The following is a 24,143-nucleotide window of genomic DNA, read 5'->3' on the forward strand; positions in this document are numbered from 1 at the left end:
GAGCAGTGTGCGATCACAAAGCTCTTTTGATAATGCAGCATCATCAGAATGTTTGTGCACATGAGAGGAATGATTCATTCCTGCAGACCAAAAAGGTTATCATGATCTAAAGGCCACTGGCGTGAACACAGACAATGTCATTATAGTAAAAGACGTAGAGGAAAGAGGGTGGACTATGTGCTCTGCTTATTGAAGAGAAATGGGGACAAGCAGGGACAGGTACATAAATAAAGGAAAAAATAGTGGGTTTTTTTGCTTCAGGGATCCCAACTGCAGTGCAACCCAGGGCTTTATTTCACCGGTTCCTCCACAGTCCCCAGGTGACCTGGAACAGTCTCATGCAATACAATCAGACCTGCTCATCACCACGTAATGTCGGGTGGGAAAGCAGAGGTCCGGTTTCAAACCTTGGATAAAACTCCTGGGCCTCCATCACAGGTGTGGTATACACATTTCTGATAGCAATGCTTTAGTTTGCCAGGATGAAGGAAAAAAAAAAATCAGGGTATATACTAAGAAAGCTTGATCAATCCACTTTGTATGCTGTATAGACAACTTTGAACTTGGTATAGCCTTGGCTGTTGTGCTTAAGGTTAAGTCAATAGAGATTTTACAGGCTTTTTTGAGATCCCCACTGGAAGATCAGGCTGGATGAAGATTTACTGCAATGCGAGAGAGGTTTAAGTCTAATATTCGGCACAAAGGAACAAAGATTCTGTTTTCAATGGATTTACAAAAGCTCCTCATAGTTTGCATTGTACTGCATTGAAAACTGACTTGCACAGGGCTCATGTATTTTTGCTCATTGGTACTTAATTCTCTTGCTCTTCCCTTTGGACATTATAAGTCTTCGAATGTACAAAGTCTGAAAACATATACACACAAATTGCTTCCCTTGCCTTTATAGCCTTTTGTGCTCAGAGACTGGTGTGTGCTGCTGGGTCAAAGTGACTTTGAACCTTGAGGGGATTTTTGGTATCAAAAGTAACATTACGGACAAAGAGCATGGAACCTGACAGGGTATATCAGCTGCTTCAGCAGCAGCGAGAAATCATCTTCTCTTGATGTTTTAGAATAAATGAACGGCAATAGGAAAAAGCAAAGCAAAAAAAAAAAAATAGAAAAGAGGCTTCTGACATAACTGAGAAAACAAAGGTAAGTAAAACACCAACTACCCCATAGCAAGGACTCCAGCATTGAAACAGCTGTGGTCTAGGTTTCAATTCACCACATCTACACTGCAGACTACCTGCTTTCCATGCATGTCTCACTCCTCTCCCCAAACAGCCTGCATGGATCTCCTTCCACAGCGTGCAGTCAGATCTCATTCAGACACAGACAGATAGAAACCCCAGGGGCCATACTGCGGAGTAAAGCAGGTACAACTGCCCCACAAGGCACAGAGAGCTACTGGGACTCCCAAAGCAAGGCTCGATTCCTAGTGAGAATAACCACTTCTCCTGGGCAAGCCAAACTGCTCAAAACTGTCACTACAGAGAGGCAAATGGCCTGCATGTAAAGCTGATCTATGGTGGCTCTACCCACACTAAAGGCACATCATCTACCCACACACCAACTTTCAGACCACCAATCAGTTCTTGCACAGCAGTCCTCCTAGAGAGCCCCTTGGACTTTTGGTTTTCATACCTTCTCTCTCTCCACCTCTACAAGGTCTGGCAACGAAGTAGGGCCAGGCAGCTTTCCAAGGTCCTTTTCATCTACTTCTCCCAACAATGCAACTGCCAGTGCTTCAGGATTGTCTGGAAACAGGTTCTGCAATCTCCTGCAGAGCTTCAAGGCTTCACCCACCTTCCCACCTCCCCCACAGCACCCCAGGACCCACCAGATGGTCTCCTATTCCCAGCACTGCTTTGTAATCCAGAGTAATTTTCTGCATCAGCCAGTGGGTCTTAAATTCAATTTTGCTCCTGAAAGCACAAGCATCCCAGTGCCAGGAAGGCAAGAGCAAAACTAGTTAAGCCTCGAGGAGAGTCAGAATTTTGAGCATGGAGGTAATAACAATCTTCCAGGGCAAATAGCTGCACAGGGCACACTCTCCTTTGCAATGAGTGGCTGCGGGGATGAGGCAGGTACTCTAGTCCAGAGCTACAGCTCTAAAAATGATCACCAGGAGAGGGCCATCTCTCACCACATGCTGTAAAATGAGGAAATTCGTTCAATCAAGGCTTCTAGTTAGTGCATTTTCAAAACCACCACTGCCTAAATAGCAGCATTTTTACTGCATTCGCATCATTTAACCTTCTTTCACTTTCAAAGCTCACAGCCATAGTCTTTAGCAAGACAATTCATTGCTCTGAGGTCTGCCTGGCTATAGCTGTACAACACTAGTATATGAAGTCCCTGCCTGGCCCTTTAATTCCCACATCACGCAAGAGCTTTCAGCATCTCTAGCCCTCCAGCTGTAATGAAATGTGATTAAAGGTGGTGCCTTCCTTGGGTAAGCCTGACTGACTGCTCTGTCCTTCACCCCCTCAACATCAGCAGCTGCTCTAGGAGGAGCGAAGATTACCTCTGTTTCCCTGAAAAATGAGTTTTACAAGGAAATCCAGTGACAGGAGCTTAAACAGCAAAGTTGTTGACCACGTGAGCAGGCACAGCCATGGGATCAGGTGTCAGAGATGAGAAAACTCATCAGCCCTCAGAGGGACACAGCGTGTTTCCCCTTTCTACCCAGCTTCAACCTCTTTGTAGAGAAGGAGAGCAGAGCAGGGCAGAGAGGTGAGTAGATGGAACCTCTGCATATGCAAGGTACATTCAGCATCAGTAGTGGCCCAGTTTCAGCAGCGCTTGGTAGCTCGATTTTCATCCAAGAACTAGGTCTGAAAGACTCTGCACTCACCTGGAGGATATATGTCTGTTGAAACGACTCCCTGCCCTGGAAGACATTGGCCAAGGAGTCTGCATCTGAATCCATGATCTTAGCTGCTAATATTATTTGCAAATACATCCCCTATGTGGCAGCCTGGGGTTGTTAAAAGAAGAAGCATTAGAATTTTACCTATCAGAAATTCCCAGCTGCATGGAACAGGACTTCCTTCTTCAAGCCCTGGCAGAGCAGTTCCAGAGGCCAGACATCACTGAGAAGAATGTTCAGACTGACACCAATGGGTCTGGTGCAGTTTAATCTTGCTGTTAATGATCCAGCTGAAAAGAAAGTATCAGACAAGACAGTCTGTGTGAGCTCTTAACAGTGACCAGAAGTTTATACAAGCAACGGTATTGATACTGGTAAAACAGCAAAAGTAAACAAAAAATAACTACAATAAAAATATCCACATAATTGCCTTTGTGGGAGAAGCTGAAAAAAGTAAGACAAAGGTCTAACTGGAACTGCTTCTATTGTAGGATAGTTCAGTTGGTACCCAAAAGGTAGAGCCAGCTGCCAGAGAAGCAGAAACATTTCTCTTTATGAATTCTCATTCCCTTGCATTATATCAGAAGGTATTTGTGAAGAGAGTGCTCAGGGCACTTACATGGCTCCACTACGAGTCCATTAGAGGTTAGTGTCTGAGTCCTGATTTATGCTGATGCAGTGCATGCATTTACCACACTCTGAGCATTGATTATGTACTGTTTGCAGGTCTCAGGAAACCCATAGATACTGAAGATTACAGCTTTCCTGCTGGAGGAAACAGAAATGGCCTGATACGCTTTCATTTAGGATTTGGCATGGCACAGCAGGTATCAGCCTATGGAGATAAGATTGGCAATCAGTTCTAAAACACACAAGAGATCACACCTCTTAGTGTTACAAAGAGGCACATCCACCATCCCTAAAACCCAGAACTGCTGCAATATGCAAATATTGGCAAAACTGCAGTGAGAAGGAACACATTCTTGATAGACACAATGCTTTCTGTGCAGAGATACCTCTATGCAATTGTCAGCTGGGGATGATCAGTAACGCTTCTAATAGTTGCTATGAGGGTATCTACTATGTGTATGCATTGGTGCACCTAAAGAAACTGTGCTAATAGGTAACCTGAGAGATCAGGTTTAATATAAGAGGTCTGAGGGCAGCAAAGGAAAGACGTGTATCAGTTAGAGTGAGTCCAGAGGAGGCCACGAAGATGATCAGAGGGCTGGGCTGGAAAGCATTCCATACAATGACAGGCTGAGAGCGTTGGGCTTTTTCAGCCTGAAGAAGAGAAGGCTCAGGGAAGACCTTATGGCAGCCTTCCAGTACTTAAAGGGGGCCTATAGGAAAGCTGTGGAGGGGCTCTTTATCTGGAAGTGCAGGAATAGAACAAAGGGGAAGGGGTTTAAGCTGAAGGAGGGAAGATTTAGATGAGATATTAGGAAGAAATTTTTTTCTGGTGAGGGTGGTGAGGCACTGGAATAGGTTGCCCAAAGAAGTCATGGCTGTGCCATCCCTGGAGGTGTTCAAGGCCAAGTTGGATGAGGCTTTGAGCAACCTGATCCAGTGGGAGATGTCCCTGCCCACGGCAGGGGGGTTGGGCTTTAAGTCCCTTCCAACCCAAACCATTCTATGAATCTATGATTCTGCAACAGATAAGTCTGCATATGATAAAAATGAACACTGCATAGCTGCCTCAGTGTAACCTTGATACCTGGGATTTATACTCTACTAATGAGCAACATACTTGCCTTTTCTTCCATTTTTTATAAGCCAGACTTAATTTTCTTGCTTTGTATACAAATGAAAATCAATAGCATTTTTACAGCAGCCACTGGGGCAAATTCATAAATCAAATTAGGCTCAGAACTCCCCATTTCTAATTACTCATTTACACATATCTTATGAGAAAAAGCTATCTGAGTAAGAGGCTGTTGCCTGTTCATTAGCTGGCTCAGTCAGCCCCAAGCACCAGTACTGAATCTCATTTTAGAGAGGAAATAATGGCTGTGCGTAGTGGCCCTTTTGAGCTGTTTTTAACTGCCCAATGCTTAGGTGTAATAATACTGAATAGTTAGACTATAATACTGCATTTAACCCTTTGCCAGTCATTGTCCACTCACTTCATCTACGATATGAGAACAGCTATGCTCTGCAGTGCAAATTCAACACAATGTTGAGGAGTTTGGATGCTAGAGACCTACAGACGGCTGAGTCAGGCAGCGACTGCATTTTGCCAGCGTGAAGCCAAGGTAGAGTTGTTCTGGGACCTTTAATATATTTTTTCATTAAAGTCATAATATTAAACTCCAGTTAACAGAAGTGCTGTAGAACCAGGTTCTATTTTATAGTTTTAATTAGTCCCAATGACTTCAAAGAAGCTGGTTTTGTACAATATTTGCAAGGTTGGGATTTGGTTTTGCATTTAATTGATATATCATTTAGCACTTGACATCGGCACTTCAAAGTGAACATTATTGCTTTACATTTCAAAATCACTTTGTAGTTCATTCTGTATATCATGCTATTCAAATTGGAGTGAAAAGCCTTCAAATTTTTACCAGCTCTACTCATCTGTGGCTTTATTTTGTGAATTAAATGTTTGCAATGAACACAAGCCTACGTTCCCCAAACTCTAGCTGATGTCAGTGCTGAAAAAGCAAAACCAGGCAGGATTAATCCCTGATATAAATAACTTCTAAAATCATCATTTTTATTCTCTGCATTTTGCAGCGGAGGGGGTAGATAAGTAAATAAGACTGATTATTTGTTTAAATAACTTATAGCATCTTCTCTTCTCAGTGTGACTTAACTTTTGCAAAAATCAAAACCCGAACTGAAAATAGCGCTCTGCTGGTTCCTGGTGAACAACTGCATTGTATAACCCAAGTCATCGTCTTGCAAAAGAAAATGCATCCAGATGCAGGGCCCTCTGCTGGATTGTGGAGAAAATGTTACCTTCCTCAAAACTTTGATGAATCACTGCCCTGGAAAGTTCATAGTATGCACCAACATACAAATTTGGCCATCAACATCATGTTTATGAAAACAGAACTGCAGGTTACAACTCATCTCTGTGACAAAGTCAGTTTTGCTACTCATAGGCAACATTACGGGGAAGGTTTCCCAGTGTAAGGCATAAAGAATCTGTCCTTATTGTGCCCAAGAAGAAAAACACAAGATTCTGTTCATTCTAATTCCCTTATCTGAATTTATATCACCTCATTACAGCTGAACATGGTGGTGAAATAGATAAGAAAACAGAAATAGATAAGAGCCAGTGAAAGATGCTGTAAGAGGAAATGAGCTTTTGCCCTTCACAGAGCTTGGGGAGTTAGGGATAAAAATTCAAGCAAGTGAAACCAGTTGAATATTTTCTCTGTTTTACACTTGAAAGTCCTGTCTTCAAGTGGTGGAAAGACTGCATGTTCCCATAATCCTGTCTTCTACCCCAGGCAGCAGGAGCTTTGTGAGCTCTAGGGCCTCAATAAACAAAACTGGAGATAGGCACTTGGTTTAAAAAAAAAAAAGTCAAAAGAAATAACTGGGCTTCCAAGACAACAGAAGAAAGCCTAACTCTGAATAGTCTGAATGGAAGGATTGTGATGCTAATAGCATCTCCTGTCAACAGTATCTCTGTTCAGCTGTCAGTAGAACTGGTTTCACAAGACCATTCTGGTCAAAATTAACCTGGAAGACACAACTGATTCCTCAGTGTCATATATACAACTCTTTCCTGAAGAGACTTCTGAAAAAAGAGGGGGGATTTTTGCAACTCTGACTCTCTAGCCAGGGGTGAGAAATCAAAGATGAACACACAACAAGAGATGAACACATATTAAGTGATAGCTTGATTCAATATAGAGTTGAAAATTTAAAAGCTGTGAAGAGGCTGCTTGAGGTTTGCCTTGTGGGAACAGGGAAGAATAATGTGTGATTCTGTTTTTTTTCTGACTTCTAACTTTCTTGGCTCCTTCCACTTGCAGCTGTATTAAGCTACTAGCCTAATTGCCTTCGTGCTCATTAACAGTGGCTCCATGGGCGTCCTTCTGCATCTTTAAATGTTCACTATTTTATATAAAATAGGTTTTGATATACTTTTGGTTCATAGAATCATGGAATGGTTTGGATGATTTTGGATATCCAGTTCCAATCCTCCTGCCACGGGCAGGGACACCTCCCACTAGATCAGGTTGCTCAAAGCCTCATCCAGCTTGGCCTTGAACACCTCCAGGGAAGGGGCAGCCACAACTTCCCTGGGCAACCTGTGCCAATGCCTCACCACCCTCACAAGAAAACATTTCTTCCTAATATCTCATCTAAATCTTCCCTCCTTCAGCTTAAAACCATTCCCCCCTCTATCCCTGCACTCCCTGATAAAGAGCCCCTCCACAGCTTTCCTATAGGCCCCCTTTAAGTACTGGAAGGCTGCCATAAGGTCTTCCCTGAGCCTTCTCTTCTCCAGGCTAAACAACCTCATCTCTCTCAGCCTGTCTTTGTATGGGAGTTGCTCCAGCCCTCTGATCAGCTTCATGGCCTCCTCTGGACTCGCTCTAACAGATCCATGTCCTTCCTGTGCTGAGGGCTCCAGAGCTGGAGTTATCATATTTATTAATATGGTAGCTTCTGTGAAAGTCATATGTTTTAAATAACAGTATGTCAAAATAGTGGTTTGTACTTTGGAGTTGCATTTCCGTCTCCAAGCTGAACCAGTTCTGCAGAATCAGTAGGAAATAACTCATGATTCTGAGCTCGTATTTTTAGTGGTGAAAGTCTTGCCAACACGGTTTTGTCCAGCTCAGGTACTCTCAGTATTGAAAGTTACCTCAAGTGAGTTCATGAGAAAGAAATGTAAGAGCTTGAAGCCTATTTTTACTTTAATTATTCATCCAATGGTCTTGGACAGAGCCCAGAATTTCAATGCTTTTAGCCATTTGATTGTATATTAAGAATACAGGGTAACTGCTCAACAGCTGTTGTGTAAATGGGCTGATACTAAATGCCTTCAGTGTCCACTTATTTAAGCAAAGAATGCAAAAGTCCGGTGCAGGGGGGGGTAGATTAAAAGATCTTCCTGAAGACAACACAATTACCTTTTACTGATGTGCATGGGAATGAGTCTTAAAGTGTAAAGGATCACAATTTTAGTTGGAATTAAAATCAGAAATCTCATTCAGAGGCCTTAATTTCTTAAATATGTCTGCTTTTCTAATGCTTATTTTCTACTAAAAGAGACAATCAATGAAGTTAGAATTTATATCTTCATCCTCTGTTAAGATCTGTTACAATTCACTAAAAAGACCACTGCAAAGTTATTACCTGTTGGTGCAATAGCACATTGTATCTATTGTGCTTAGTGCCACAGTGATATGCTACAAAGGATCCAGTCTATTATTTCAAAGATTCACTAAAGCTAAGCCCCAGTGACTGTTCTTGGAAGAGAAGAAAAAAATCTGACCTGTTCTTTCATCCTCCTGTGTCTTCCACATGTTCTACTCTCCATAATATCACTATTTCACCATTGATCTGGAAAACAATGTTCCACCAGCTCTAAAGAGCCCACTGCTATATTGGTCATTCAGATGACAGTGGATCCTCCTGTGTGCCTGAGAAAGAAGAGAGGGGATTGTTGAGCATTTCCAACAAAGCATTGAATGGTGGCTTAACAGAAAAAGGAAAAAAAAAAGAAAGAGAGAGAGAGAGAGAGTAATCTTCAGAAAGAAGGAGCTGTTTAAAGATAAAACTAAAATTAGAAGCTAATTTTGTACTCTGCACTGGCCAATCCTTATAGCTGAGGTCTGACCTCTTAAATACTGACTTACATGGTTAGTGTCTTACTTACGTGAACTTTCCTGAAGCCACCCAGTCTCAGAATCTGAGACTGTTTTGTGACATTTGGAATCATGTACCTGGAAGAGTTGGTCCTGAAGTTCCTTTTGAAATGTATACCTCTCTCCAGGCTTCTCTCTAGGATGCAGACCCTGCTCGTACCAACTACATGGAAACCTAATTCTATTTGCCTACAGGCTGAGGCCAGCAGGTAGGAGTCCTCAACCCAACAGCCATGACTTTTTGCCACTATTTCCTCCTTTTGAGAAACTACCAAAGAATCCATCTCCCTGGGTATCATATTTGCCAGTGGTCTCCAGGGTTTGAACCTTCAAGGCCCTGTGACATTACTTATGATAAAGACAGGCTAGTTAAGATTACCCTGTTCATTACATGAGACCCTGCAGAGCACACCTTTCAGAGTACCTGGAATGCCACTTTATTCGGTTTTATTTTAGACAACCTAAATGATGACTCATCCACGTGTTCCTTTCAGTAAACATTGCATAACCACTTCACTATCAGGAGGTTTGTGAATAAAGTACTTCTCTTTCTGCCCTTCAAATGTTTATGTTCTCAAATCTACCTTCATTTTATAATACAGGCCTGCTTTAAATACAAAATGTAAGAGACTTCCTAGCTTGCCAAGCACTGTCCTTCTCTATATCAGGTAACAATGTCACATAAACTGTCACTGTCATTTTAAAATAGAGTGTTCTGTCCCTCTTATTTCTACCAGAAAGCTGTTCCAAAAATTCACTCCTCTTAGAACTAGACAAATTCTTCTAATTTCCAGCCTAAATTTATTCATGGACAGTTTACAGCCATTTGTTCTTGTGCCAACAGTGTACTTAAGCTTAAACAACTTATCCTCTCCCTGGTGTTTTCTTTGCTGATGTATTCATAGCTTCCCAAAAGTCACTCGCTATTTTCATTTTGCTGCAGGTTTTCAATATTATGTAATTTGTTCTGTGTTTATTATTAACAGTCTTCTAAAACTAGAGAATGAGAATTCATGACATAATGCCTCTGTATATACATACCAAATAGACCATCCCTGTTTCCATTTCAATATACCACTGTCATTTAATTTTCCTGTTGCTGTTCACTTAACCTCTACTTTCCTATGTACCCACTAATATTTCTGCCCCCTACTGAGACCAGGAATTTGGGGAGAAAGATGGGGCAGTTCCCAGATGTATCAGTTTACATGAATCTAATTTCCAGATTCCATTTCCTGATGGTTCTTTTTCCCCTCAGTTGCTGTTTGCATCCTGTTCCTGAGACAGATCATTCACAAATTTTATAATTGTGCCTTTAAGTGCTCTTTTAGACAACAGAAATTCATTCATCAAGAGTAGCTCCACTACAGAGCTTTTCAGTCTACCTCAACTCACTCACTACTGTCACTGTGCGCTGTCAGAGTCATTCCAGAAGCACATCACCAGTAATTAAAACTGTAACTCCAGGCTGCCATGTGCCTTAGACAACTGCCCACACTTGCCTAGCAGCGCCTTCAAAACTTTTTTTGAGATGCATCAAGGAAAATAAACTACATGGCCCATAAACCCAGGAGGGAATTAAACCCTTCCTGTCCTGGTTTCCTCTGGGATAGAGTTAATTGTCTTCCCAACAGCTGTGCTTTTCAGGTTTAATATAAGAAGAATATTGGTAATACACTGATGTTTTTAGTTGTTGCTAAGAATTCAGTTATTTTTTTTTTTGTTTTCCTATATTTTCTACCTGTACCAGAAGCTGCGAGGGAGCATAGCCAGGCAGCTGACCCAAGCTGGCCAAAGAGTTCTGTGATTTCATATAGCATCATTGTCAGTATATAAACAGAAGACTAACTAGGGGCCAGAGATTGACAACCTGCAATCACTGCTCTGGACAGGCTGCACTATTGTTTGTGGGGTGATCAAATTGTATTGTACATCATTTGTTTTGTATATTCTTTAGTACCATTATCATTATCATTGATTCCTTTGCTGTCCTATTAAAACTGTCTTTGTTTTAACCCACAAGTTTTCTTTTTTGATTCTCCTCCCCATCCCACCAGTGGTGGGGAAGGTGAGGGTGAGAGAAAAATTGTGTACTGTTTAGCTACCAGCTGAGAACTAAACTATGACACATCCCCGTTTTGCCAGGTGCTGAGCACTAATACAAGACATGGGTAAGTCATCCAACACTGTCAAAAAGGAGTCAAAAAGTGTTGTAAAGTCTGGTCAGCCAAGACCCATGCTACTGGGAGTTTTAGCTAATCCAATGGCTTGGTTATAAAAACTGAGGCAATTAGGTAAGAATTACAAAGAGCCATAATGAGTCAAGCTATAGAACTGCTCAGAATCCTGTTTCTGAGAGGTTTAAGTGCAGCTGACTAGAGAGAGTGCACACAGAGAGGGAAGCCAGGAGTGAAAATCACTCCCTTTCACAGGGAGTGAAAATCCTCTGCCCTTCTTCCTCAATATATTCTTGCAGAGTTCCTAAAAGATTTCCCAAATTAACATTGAAACCACATTCTTCTGTTTAACAACCTTTGATGGAGGTATATCCATAAATTTGTCTAATCACATCTACAATCTATTTATGCTTTCAGCTTGCATGAGATCCTGTAGCAACGAGTTCCACAATTTAATTACAGGATGCTTGAAGAAATACTTCCTTTTGTTTATTCTGAACCTGCCCGATAATTTTGTGATGTGCTTATACAGTAAGGAATAATGGCTACTGGTCCCTATTTACATATTCATGCCACTTGTGCAGCACAATTTTTATATTTTTATATATAAATGTATATTTTATATACCTCTGTGATTTAGTCATCTGCTTTCCACAGTGAGCACTTCTGTTTAGGCTCTCCTCATAAGGAAATTGTTCCATACTGCTGGTCCTGTTAAGTATTCTTCCTTGAGCATTTCCTAGCTATATCTTTAAAAATTCGGGTGAAGGAGGGACTGAGAAAGGGCAAACTGCTAGTACGATGTAAGGTGTATGCTGCTGCAGTGTGATGTTTGGTTTTCTCCCTCTTCAGTGGTTTCAAACTTTCTGTCTGCTTTTTTTCATTGCTCTCAAACATGAAACTGATATTTTCATTGAATTATCCAAAATTTGAGATCTTTTTTCCTGAGATATGATAGCCAATCTAGAGCTCATCAGTTCCTATCTATAGTCACAGCTGTTTCTCCTCATGTGCAGCAGTCGGCAGTTATCGCCATGGAGTTCCATCTATGGTTTCACCATCCAGTTGCTCAAATTTTGTGAGGTCCCTTTTGCAGCTCTTTGCACATAGTCTTTGTTTTTGCTAGCCTGACTACTTCTGCATCATTCGTAATCATTATCTCATCACTGCTTTGAGTTTTCCACATCATTTATGAGTATGTTGAGCAGGACATAGCCAGCATGTCTCTCCTGAACATTACTGGAAGGATCCATCCACTGAACATTACATACCCTCTGCCCACTTTTTTCAGCCATCGCTTCCCACTCTCCCATCCTCAACTCTCTAAGCCTCTTGCCCATTTCCCTCCCTCGTGCCCATCTTGCTCCTCACAGCACTATAATGTATGCTTCAGGACTTTGCCATGACATAGGTAATTTTAGCCTCTCACTGATTCTGCCTAGTGATACTTGGATCCTATGGGAGAGACTGAAGAGCAGGGTTTGCAGCCTTGCAGGCAGGTCCAAACAGCTGGAGAAGCTGCCTGGATTTTTTACAAATGTCTTAACAGAAGTTTGGGGCATCTCCTCTGATTCTGGTGAAATAGTAAGCGTGGGGTCAACAGGAACTCACCCACATAACCACCATTTGAATGCAGCTGCAGCCCCAGAAGACTAGAGACTCAGGACAGTTTGTAAACTAATGCTAAAAAAAAAGCTGTTTCTTTCTGCCTGGCTTCCACCCACCTTGGACCTCGGATACCTCCTTTGGTGACTGAAAGTCTAGAGGCATTAGAAAGGGACAGAAAGAAGAAACTGGTTTTACCAAGTGCACTGCCAGTGCCTAACTTCTCTGCAGTCAATGGACAGCGGACGTTTTAACTGTTCAACCTGAACAGGACCCTGTTGCGTGCGGTTTGCTGCTTCCCCATCCACACATCACCAGTTTCTCATTTGTCTGTCACACCATAATCATAGAATCATAGAATGCATTGGGTTGGAAGGGACCCTAGAGATCATCCAGTTCCAACACCCCTGCCATGGTTAGGGGCATCTCCCACTGGACCAGAGTGCTCAAAGCCCCATCCAACCTGGCCCTGAACACCTCCTGGGACATGCTACCACCGCTATAGTACAGAACCACACACTTCCTCTGTGTCTTTATTCACTGATGTCATGAGTAAGTGAACACTTTAACATCCTTATATTTAAATATCCGAGTATTTCCTGAAGTCAGGCTTTGTGTAAATTTCAGTACAAGTTTGGCCCTTTCAGCCTTCTTCATAGTTTTCCTAATTGTTTTCAAATATCTTATTTGGTCACAAATTGCAGCATAAAAATTAGGAAGAAATTACTTGCCAGCATGGCTTTGAATTTTTAAAAGTACAGGTGTCATGGTCATAAATCTAATGTATTGGGCTGCAAACAGGAGAGTTTAGGTCTCAATTTTTTCCAGCACAGCTATTTATCATATGGTTCTTTACCCCCAAATTTACAGAGATGTAATACGAACAACTACTCACATATATTTCCCAGGAAATTGTCTTATCCTCATAGCCAATTTAATCTAACTAGCTAAATTATTTTTTATATTTTTCTCTAGATTTCTCTTTTCATTAAATCCTTGTTTTCCATTAAATGTGTTATGTTTTCTTCCATCAACATGTAAACCGCAGGCAAAGCAATTGGATCTTGGCTATTTCTCTTGGCTTCTCTCCTCTTAACTGCAGTTCCATCCAGACTCCTCCTGCTCCGTTTTCCCTCTGTTTATTATTTCTCAGACATACCTGCTCTCCACCACTCTGGTGTAATGGTCTTTCAACCCTCTGTTGAACCCTCCTTTTACTTTGTCTTTGTATTATCTATTGTGCTGTGTAATTACCCAGAGCTGTAGTGAAAGAGGGTTCTCATCACCTAGGGGGTGTATATGGACTATACAGGTAAATACTCATCAATCTGAAGCAGTTTTCTTCAAGCATTGGAAGTATATGAACACAATCCTTGTATCACAGAAGCAGAAACATGGTCACCTTTGTCTCTGAAAGCACAGACAACATAAGCCTTATCCAGAAAGCTAATTACATCCTGAAGTACAGAATTGGTTCATAAAAAAAGAGCTGCTAATTAGCATGTCTTTCCATCTTTCACTCACCTATCGGAATTAATTTACTCTGTGGGAAGCACAACCAAGAAGCAAGTATCATCAGCTGTCTTCATTATGTCTGCTCTCCCTCTTAATCCCAGAAGGCACTTTTTCTGCTCACATGCATGAATTGTTGTAGGTAGCAAACCAGTCTCTGCTACTGTTGTTCTAGTGGGCTTCTTGTAAGGAGTTTAGATTAGTGAAGGCAACAATCTGAATCACAGCTGGCTAAGATGTGGTCGAGAATATCACTCAGTACTACAGACAACATTCCAGAGAGTGACATTTCCTCTTTTCTGCAGGCAGCAAAGCATCTGATCCTTTGGGGAGGAGAGTGTTGTTACTTTCTGTTCTTTTTCCAGTTGCATTTACAAGAGTAGGTGAGACTCTAACAAATTATATATAGAGGTGGTAAGATGAAGTTCTGGAAATGGTGTACATTAAATTTTCAACATCAGATGTTATAGAACCAATAGAAGCATCAGAGAAAGACATTCTTCACTCTGTAAATGAAACTATATTGTCCTGAGTCCTAGTATCTCGTTTCTATATTTTGCTCAGAAAGACTGGTGTGTTATATTGCTAAAACCCTTTTCCAGAAATGTGAGTGCAGGCTTTCAGCTACACTTTTCAAATCAGAATCCATCTCCCAGAGCAGTTGAAGGTGGTTATCAGGATTTTTAAGACTGAGGGGCTCCACAGGTCTGGCACATCTATTGAGAGAGTCATTGTACATTTCAGATGGACTCAGTCACTTGGGCTTCTCAAAATTCTCCTTTGCTTTGGCAAAATGAGTATCTCAGCCTGTAAGAGCACAAACATTTCCATAAAAGAAACTCATAGACAATCTTTTTGCCCTAGAACATTTTTACCTTTATACAAGAAGAATTAAAGGCACATTTTTGTTGTATCATTTCAGAAGAAATACATCAATTGTGTTTCTCAGAACCAAGTAGAAATTCTTTGTCTTTTTTTAAAATGAATTGTAAACAATTTCTTCTTTGAAAAGTAGAACAAGTTGATAATTTCTCAGCCTTTTTTTGCCCGAAGTATAACATTTAGCAGTCTTTATGATGTTTCATTAACATATTCATTCAGAACACTAACTTAGCATATTAATTGTATATTTTTAGTAATTTTGAGTCCTCTAGACTGTGTTATAACCTCTTTTACAATGAGAACCTACTGACAGCTAAATATCCATACTCATTCCATTTCCTGTTATCAATCTTCAGATCAGGAATTTGAACAAGAAAGGTATTCCTAATGCAACACAAAGGGATATAAACTTATACAAATAGTTCAGAGACAGGATGGAAGCTCCTAGTGTATTTGAGCCTTTGAAACATCCAGATTCTTGCTCTCCTACAGCAAAACCTAAAAGGTAACGTAATATCAAGGTGCTATTGACCATATCACTATTTTCTCTTGCACTCGCTAAGTTTCTCTGCTCATCAGGATTAACATTTGCCATTAATCTTTGGGTTTGGAATTTCCATGACCAGAGGCTTTTGGAAACAGTTTAGAGAAACAATAAACAGGGAAAGTCTGGAAAAAGTCTGTTCCGCCTTTGAGCAAAGGGATTAATTATGTGCCTGCTCAAGGTGCTGGCTAGTCTTGTTTCTGTGATTCAGGGAAAAAAATAAGATGAAAGAAGAAAAACATGAGAAAGAAAAATGTGGTTATTTTTAAGATTTCCTTAAGCTATTTATGTAGGAATTCTGTTACATGCTAAAAACAATGTTTTGGTACTCAAATCTTACAGTACCCTTGTTTTGTGAATTATGTTATCAGTTCTCTTCGTCAAAGGATTACAAATAATTCAAGGAAGGTTTGCTGATAGCAGATCTAGGATGCTTTTCTCATCATATCTATCAGACTGAGATGACAGCGCTTGGACCTTTTCATCCACGAAGACAAACCAACTAAAGTATTATTTCATCCTGGAAAGCTGACTGCACTTGTTCTAGTCCAGCAGGTTTTCAATTTCCATTGTGCCTCAGAGACAGAGAGATGTGCTAGTCACCATGGAAAATGCAAAAAAAGACAAGCAGGTGAAAATTCCTCACTGCAGTTCATCATTGCTTTCAAGTGCACATTTTACCCAGATATTAAACTGTTCCACTGTTAATTCTTTGGTGCTTTTGGAGTTTCATGTTTCCTGGAGAACTCTGGTAAGTGGCATTACAGTCTGACTACGGCGTGTGTTCAAGAACTCACCGAAATACTCGTTTGCCTTTCCCCATCACTTTGTAACTAGTGATGTTGATCCCAGTGTAACCAGGCTCTGGGTAGAGATGATTCATAAGAATGCTTCATAAGACTGAAATGATTCTTCCACACCAACTCTGGTGGCTGAGCTTAGTGCCTGATGTGTAGAATAGAGCAAACAGCAGGCTAGAATATGATCATGAAACAGTTTTGGCCTTCAGCAGGGGCAAAACTAGCATCATTCCTTGGGATTCAGTGGAGCTATAGGAGTACACACGGGGTGCATATTAGATCTAAAATTACTTCCCTTGTGACTTTGTGAGCCTGTAATGTCACCATGTCCAGTGGAAGATTTACTTTTCTTTCAATGGAGCTTATTCCAGCCCTAAAGAGAAAAGAGACGCAAACGGGATGGAGACAGAAAAGGTGATGTTTTTCAAAGTACTGGTACAAGCAGTGTATGTTCTCTTATAGAAACTGGAAAACTTCACCACTAAGACAAGAGACGCACTCACATTCCTATAGCTGCAGATCCTTCTCAGAAAGTATTAAGAATTTGATGCCCCCTTGGAGATATTATTTACTTTATCATTCAGAAGCATTGAAAAATATGGATTGGAAACTTTAAAGAGCTTAACAGGTTTGGATATTACTGATAGATTACAGGGAAAGATAAAATTGAAATTAATAAAAATCAAATCATAGAATCACAGAATCATAGAATAGTTTGGGTTGGAAAGGCCCTTAAAAATCATCCAGTTCCAACCCCCCTGCCATGAGCAGGGACACCTCCCACTGGGTCAGGCTGCCCAAGGCCCCATCCAACCTGGCCTTGAACACCTCCAGGGATGGGGCAGCCACAGCTTCCCTGGGCAGCCAGTTCCAGTGCCTCGCCACTCTCATCATGAGGATGTTCCTCCTTATGACTGGTCTAAATCTGCCCCTCTACAGTTTATACCCATTGCCCCTCATCCTATCACTACAAGCCTTTGTAAACAGTCCCTCCCTGGCTTTCTTGTAGTCCCCTTTCAGGTATCTTACAACTTCTTTTTCAAGATTGTCCAGGATGAAGTTTTATAGCTTCTGATTTCTCACCTAACACAGAATCCACTGAGATTAATGGTACAGAAGAATTCAACATTGACACAGTGCTACCCTCCACTAATGCTAACAACACATGGCAAAGTTCTTCACTCCATCTCTGTATTGTCAGTGCAAAATTAAAACCCCTTCTCTGTCTTATTCTCTGTTCATCTACCTGATAAATCCATAGATCATGTTGGTTAATTTAACTAGAGTGGCAGCTTAAGCTGAAGAAGTTTGTTATGATGATTCTATACCCCTTTCCTCAGTCAGAGTTCTTCCAGTGTATCAGCTTGCATTTAGTGGTACTGAAGTTCATATAGCTAGACCATTTAATTAGGTGGTTCAGCTCATTTTGTAGGTGTAACTTCATTATTTACTACTCAACAAGCCTGTGCCATCTGCAGATACAACCATCAGAGACCTATGATGCCATTCGAATGGCCAATAAAATTATTACACAGCTTCATTAAATTCATTAATAATAATGAAATTTTTTTTCCATTCTGAGATCTGCTTTTATACTTATTTCTAATCCATATAATGTGCCCTGCAAATTCTATTTTATGCCTCATTGTTTATTTTCATATATTTTGGGCCAGGATTTTTTGTGTGTGGTATTTTTCCTGTGTTGTGTGTTTATAGTAGCATTCCTTTGTGGGTACTGAGCTGATGATTTCTGAATAAGTCCCTGCTTTCACTGACATTTTACATTTCCAAGTTACACTTCTTTCAAAATTTATGACAAAAATTGCTGTAAGCTCTGGGACAGTGACCCTAACCAAAAAAAAATGGTGTATATTCATTACTGCATAGTGCTATTTTGTTTGCATTAAACAAGCATGCCAGGATCATGAGTCACTAGGCAACTGCTGACTTATATATCAATGCTGAGCTCATTTCTCTCTGTTAGCATGACACCTAGTCCCAAGCTGGGTGAAGAATTTACTGCAATAATAAAACATTCCATAAGTAATCTCTTACCTATTGTTTTCATAGGCAATAATGAAATTTTATTGGTTTAGTTTGTTTTTTATCTCCTTCTAGGAGATTTTCAACAGCTCTCCCCAAAACAAAGTCATCTGAGATAACTCAGTCTCCTTTCCTACATGTTATTGGCACATACATAAGAAGCAGCTTTCCCTGTTCCAGCTTTCCCTGTTCCACAGGGAATTTAATACAGATGTCCAGTGCCCATCTGAGTTCAGTTTTTATACCCTGTCATCCAAACCAACAAGAAAATACAGCAATTCACTCAAAATACAAAGCACAGGCATATGTATTAATCTTTATGTTTCTGTATAGATCATTTACTTTAGAAAAATGGTGAAGAGTTGTCTGTGAACCCACGTGAGCTGCAGAGAGAGCGGATGCTCTGGGGCATGAGGATGCAGCCAGAGCTGCTGGGAGATAGCCTCTTCCACTCAGAGATCAGGCAGGAGTTACTTCAGGCAAAACACAATGCATGTGCATTTAAAGTCATGATTCTGGATTATCTGTGACAACTCTCTCTCAGAAGTGACATTGTTCAGACGACACAGTTTTATCCCATTCAGTCCTGCAGGTTAAGCTGTAACTAGCTTGGGATACATACCAGAATGCTCCCCAAATAACATCTATAAGATCTATAACATCTATATTTTGCAGTGCCAAAATCAAGCAAGTGTTCTTCTCCCCTTGCCACATTTGTTCTCATGGCTCGTGGGACTCTTGTTCCGTTACACACCTAATGCCTCACCACTGCTGGGCCAAACCCCAGAAGTCTTTTTCAGTCTGGTTTCAGCAATATTTTTCTTGACCTCGCTGGAAGTAAGGACTCTGCATTACTAACTGGAGACATCAATAAAACTAGATCATGTTTCATGTCCATGCTTATCTTGCTAACTGATCAGTCACAGCTGAAGGGGTAGACATTTCCCAGGTATTTCCATGGGAATGTTTTAAATACTTGAAAATGCATAGTCATGTCTCATATAAAAATATTTATGTTTCTAAAATTATTAGGAAAATCCACCCAAAACCCGTCTCATGACCGCTTCTTGCCCCTTAATCTGACGTTTCATCTAAATATGCACTGGTTTGCGGAGATGACATCAGAAGAACTTGGATTAATAAATAACACAGTGGAAGTCAGAAAGATTCCAGTGATAGAAAGCAGAAGGAGACAAAAAGCTGCATGCAGATTTCAAATAGAGTTTTTTAAAGGAGGGATATGGTTCTGCAAACAAAACCATGATGATTGTTTAGCAGCGCCAGTAAAACCAAATGGTCTACTAGTCCATAAAAATAGAGGCAGAAACAAGTATCATACTTGTGATGGACAGTGACCCATGAGAATGTGATGAACATCAGTTTCAAAAGTTCCTTTGGTAGTCAGCAAAACTAAAGGGATGATTTCCAGCAGAAAAGTACCAGAAACACTTCAATAGTTACTTTGACTACGCTATGAAATTATTTCAAATTATACTAAAAGGCTTTAGTAGAATTAGAGCAGAATGTGTCACAGCAGAAGGTGAAAGATAACAGACTTGAAACGATTAATTCAGTCAGAAATGGATTTGAAAATGCTTTACATTAAAAGAGAAACTTAGCAACCACTGCCAGACGTTTTTAAAATACTATACAGGCAAATGTACATTTTAATGGCTTTATAAACCAACACAAGATTATCTAGCAGGAAAATTGTCTAGCTCTTAATGAGCTGAATTAATGACTAATATTGTAATGTTGCCCTGCATGCTACAGTGGAAGAGATTAGAAATACTATGCATATAGATTTCAGGCTGCCAGAGCAGGTCACTCTGAGATCATTCAGTCACCTAGAAAGGACCAAAAATGTTGCACAATGATGTCGATTCTTACAATAATTCGCTTCTGGTGAGAGAGGAGTGCTTTCCAGTCAAATGGAAATCCCTATACCCAAATTAGATCATTTGGCTTTCCTCATTGCCAATAATGAGTCATTCTGTTAGATGCTCAGAACAAAAGCTGTTGCATTTTGCTGCTGATAGTACCAAGGAATATCTGAATTTGGATGCAATGTCCAGTTTTAACGCTTACTCGTTCAATTACTCTTCCAAAAAATATGAAACAGATCACAAATTGTATCAGTTGGCCTAGCTGCCTGAACTAATTTACTGATATGGTTGCCTCTAAGATTCTTTGTCAATGAGAAAGGAAAGAAAATGAGTCTTTGGCTAAACAAGACCTTTTTTCTTGCAAGATCTTGTGGAAAGGGAACAGAACACATTCCCCTTAAGCAAAATTACATAAAATTTCTCTGGAGAAGGCTCAGAGCAGATGATTCTTCTGTTTGTTTTTTTTCCTTGAATTAGAAAGTGTATACAGTTTTCAGAGCATTATTGTCCCTTTTTTAATTCCAAATTTTTCCATTATGTACTTGTTACGATGTGTTAATTCAGGAGGGCATATTTTGACTCATAGACTAACTTTGTTACAGACTTCTGCTAAAAGAAGTGGTATATCTACGTTGTTGTCTTTGGGTACGTGAAATGTAGCACCTATGGAAAGGAAAGTGTAAGACCAAGCCAGAATGTCTTTTACAATATGGAAATAAAGGGAAGTTCTCTGCCATATGTGGACTTGGAGTGACATCTGGTGACATGAAAAAGCAGTGCAAGTAACAGATTCATGCACCTTGACAGACCTATAGAAGCTCTTAAATTTGTAAAGAAACATTAATACAAAGACTTTTACAGAAATCTTTGCAATTTTCAATAAATTTAACCTCCTTACTTACAAATCAGGCTTCTTTGATGACACCTGTTTCAGTGAGGATCTGATTTTCTGCTGAGCAATCCTGCCGCTGGAAAACATTCAGCTGGTCTCACTGGGCTGAAGAAAATAAACATAGTGATTTAATTATGATTGTTCTTAAACTGATAAAACTAATACAGTGCAAATGGCTCAGTGAACACGGTCCGTTTGGGTTAAGAATGGTCTGTTTTATCTCACACTCACTTTTCTAATTGACTTAGGCTAAGCCACGGTAAGCCCCTGCGCTGCAGTTTGGCGCAGTCAGTTCACATTGCCCCCTGAAGATAAACCACTGCGCAGACGTGACACCCTCCCTGGCCAAGGGAGAGATACAAGACAGAGCAAAACTCCCTAACCTTCTTTTTTTTTGTGACATTTCACAAACCAGCTTATCAGCTCCATGCCACAGGCTAACCAAGCAAGAGGAACGTTCATGGCAGCTTAACTTAATTACCAGTACTGGGCCAGCTGCCTGGAAAAGGGATGAGGAGAGCCTCCAGCGTGTTGCTGTCAAACCATTGGTATAGCAGGGCCGAGGAGCACAGGAACCCAGTTGCCCAGGGAATGCAGCGATAGAATCATAGAATCATAGAATAGTTCAGGTTGGAAGGGACATTAAAGATCATCCAGTTCCAACCCCCCTGCCATGGGCAGGGACACCTCCCACCAGATCAGGCTGCCCAAGGCCCCATCCAGCCTGGCCTTGGACACCTCCAGGGATGGGGCAGCCACAGCTTCTCTGGGCAACCTGTGCCAAGGCCTCACCACTCTCATCGTGAAGAAATTCCTTTATGTCTGGTCTAAATCTGCCCCTCTCCAGTTTATACCCATTGCCTCTTGTTCTATCACCACAAGCCTTGGTAAACAGGCCCTCTCCAGCTTTCTTGTAGCCCCTTCAGGTACAGGAATGTTGCTATAAGATCTCCTTGGAGTCTTCTCTTCATCTTCTTCTGACGAGGGGGCAAGCTTTAGGCTGAAAGAGAGGAGATTTAGGTTAGGCATTAGGAAGAAATCTTTTCCTGTGGGGGTGGTGAGGCCCTGGCACCGGTTGCCCAGGGAAACTGTGGCTGCCCTGTTGCTGAAGGCGTTCAAGGCCAGGTTGGATGGGGCTTTGATCAACCTGATGCAGTGGACTGTGTCCCTACCCATGCAGTGGGGATGGCGCTGGATGGCCCCTTCCAACCCAAACCATTCTACCATTCCGTGATTTCACTGGGTCACTGCACCATGCACTCGCCTCCATTTGGCTCGGTGGCCAGTGCGAGGTGGTCTCCCTCCCACTGAGGGCTCAGCCCTGCCCAGGGCTGCGAACTTGACGAGGCCAACTCCATGGGCAAATCCATGGCATTACTCTGTGGGAATGTATTATATGAAAGCTCTCTGTGGACTCAGCACTCCAGAAGCGAGGCTGGCAAAGCCAAGCCCCGTCTAGGTGAGGAAGGATGACTCCCTGAGCTCCCCTGCGGAGCCCAGAGGAGCAGGCACCCACCCAAACCTAATTCAGTTCTCATGCAATTTCCTTATTTGTTGTAAATGGAAAAATATATTGTTCATTTCCTGTCCTAAATTGCTTGCTAAAGACGTTGTGTGGCAGGAGGTCAAGTGCAGTGGGGATGCAGTATATTAAGGGTGCTGGGGTTTGTGCATACTGTGGTTAATAGACTGTGTAAGTGCTTTTGAAAGGAAAATACAAAAGCTGCAGCAACAGCTATACTCTTGTTAGCAATATGTCTAATAATTCTAAAGATTAATTGTAGCAGCTTTGTGATTACATAAAAAAATGTGGCAGAGCTTCTTATTGTACTCTCAGTTATACTATGATATATTTTTTCCTTCTTCAGGAAACTGGTTAGAAAGAAGTCATTTTAATGAAAACCATAGAATCATAGCTTAACAGGTTTGTATATTACTGATAGATTACAGGGAAAGATAAAATTGAAATTAATAAAAATCAAATCATAGAATCATAGAATCATAGAATCATAGAATCATAGAATCATAGAATCATAGAATAGATACGGTTGGAAGGGACGTTAAAGATCATCTAGTTCCAACCCTCCTGCCATGGGCAGGGACACCTCCCACTGGATCAGGCTGCCCAAGGCCCCATCCAAACTGACCTTGAAACCTCCAGGGATGGGGCAGGCACAGCTTCCCTGGGCAAATTGTGCCAGCACCTCACTACTCCCACCATGAAGAAATTCCTCCTTATGTCTGGTCTAAATTTGCCCCTCTTTAGTTTATTCCCATTGCCCTTTATTTCATAGAATCATAGAATCATAGAATAACCAGGTTGGAAGAGACCCACCGGATCATCGAGTCCAACCATTCCTATCAAACACTAAACCATGCCCCTCAGCACCTCGTCCACCCGTGCCTTAAACACCTCCAGGGAAGGTGACTCAACCACCTCCCTGGGCAGTCTGTTCCAGTTCCAAATGACCCTTTCTGTGAAGAATTTTTTCCTAATGTCCAGCCTAAACCTCCCCTGGCGGAGCTTGAGGCCATTCCCTCTTGTCCTGTCCCCTGTCACTTGAGAGAAGAGGCCAGCACCCTCCTCTCTACAACCTCCTTTCAGGTAGTTGTAGAGAGCAATGAGGTCTCCCCTCAGCCTCCTCTTCTCCAGGCTAAACACCCCCAGCTCTCTCAGCCGTTCCTCATAAGGCCTGCTCTCCAGCCCCTTCACCAGCTTTGTTGCTCTTCTCTGGACTCGCTCCAGAGCCTCAACATCCTTCTTGTGGTGAGGGGCCCAGAACTGAACACAGGATTCGAGAAGCAGTCTCACCAGTGCCGAGTACAGAGACATTATTTAATCATTTGTCATGAACCATTGTAGCTGCTGTTTCTTTTAACTGAAAAACTTTCTAAATCAGCAGAATTCTGCACAGAGGGTGTGGTCTCAAATTATTTGGAACTACCTAACAATTTTCCATGCAAGTTAGTGGTATCTTGACAAAAAAAGAGTGGCATTCTTTTTGTTCAGTGCTACAAAGTAATACCTATTCTTCCATTGCAGAAAATAAATGATCTACAAAATCTGCAAAATCTTTATTGCAATTACATTTC

The sequence above is a fragment of the Phaenicophaeus curvirostris genome, chromosome 5 (assembly GCF_032191515.1).
Source record: "Phaenicophaeus curvirostris isolate KB17595 chromosome 5, BPBGC_Pcur_1.0, whole genome shotgun sequence".
NCBI lineage: Eukaryota > Metazoa > Chordata > Aves > Cuculiformes > Cuculidae > Phaenicophaeus > Phaenicophaeus curvirostris.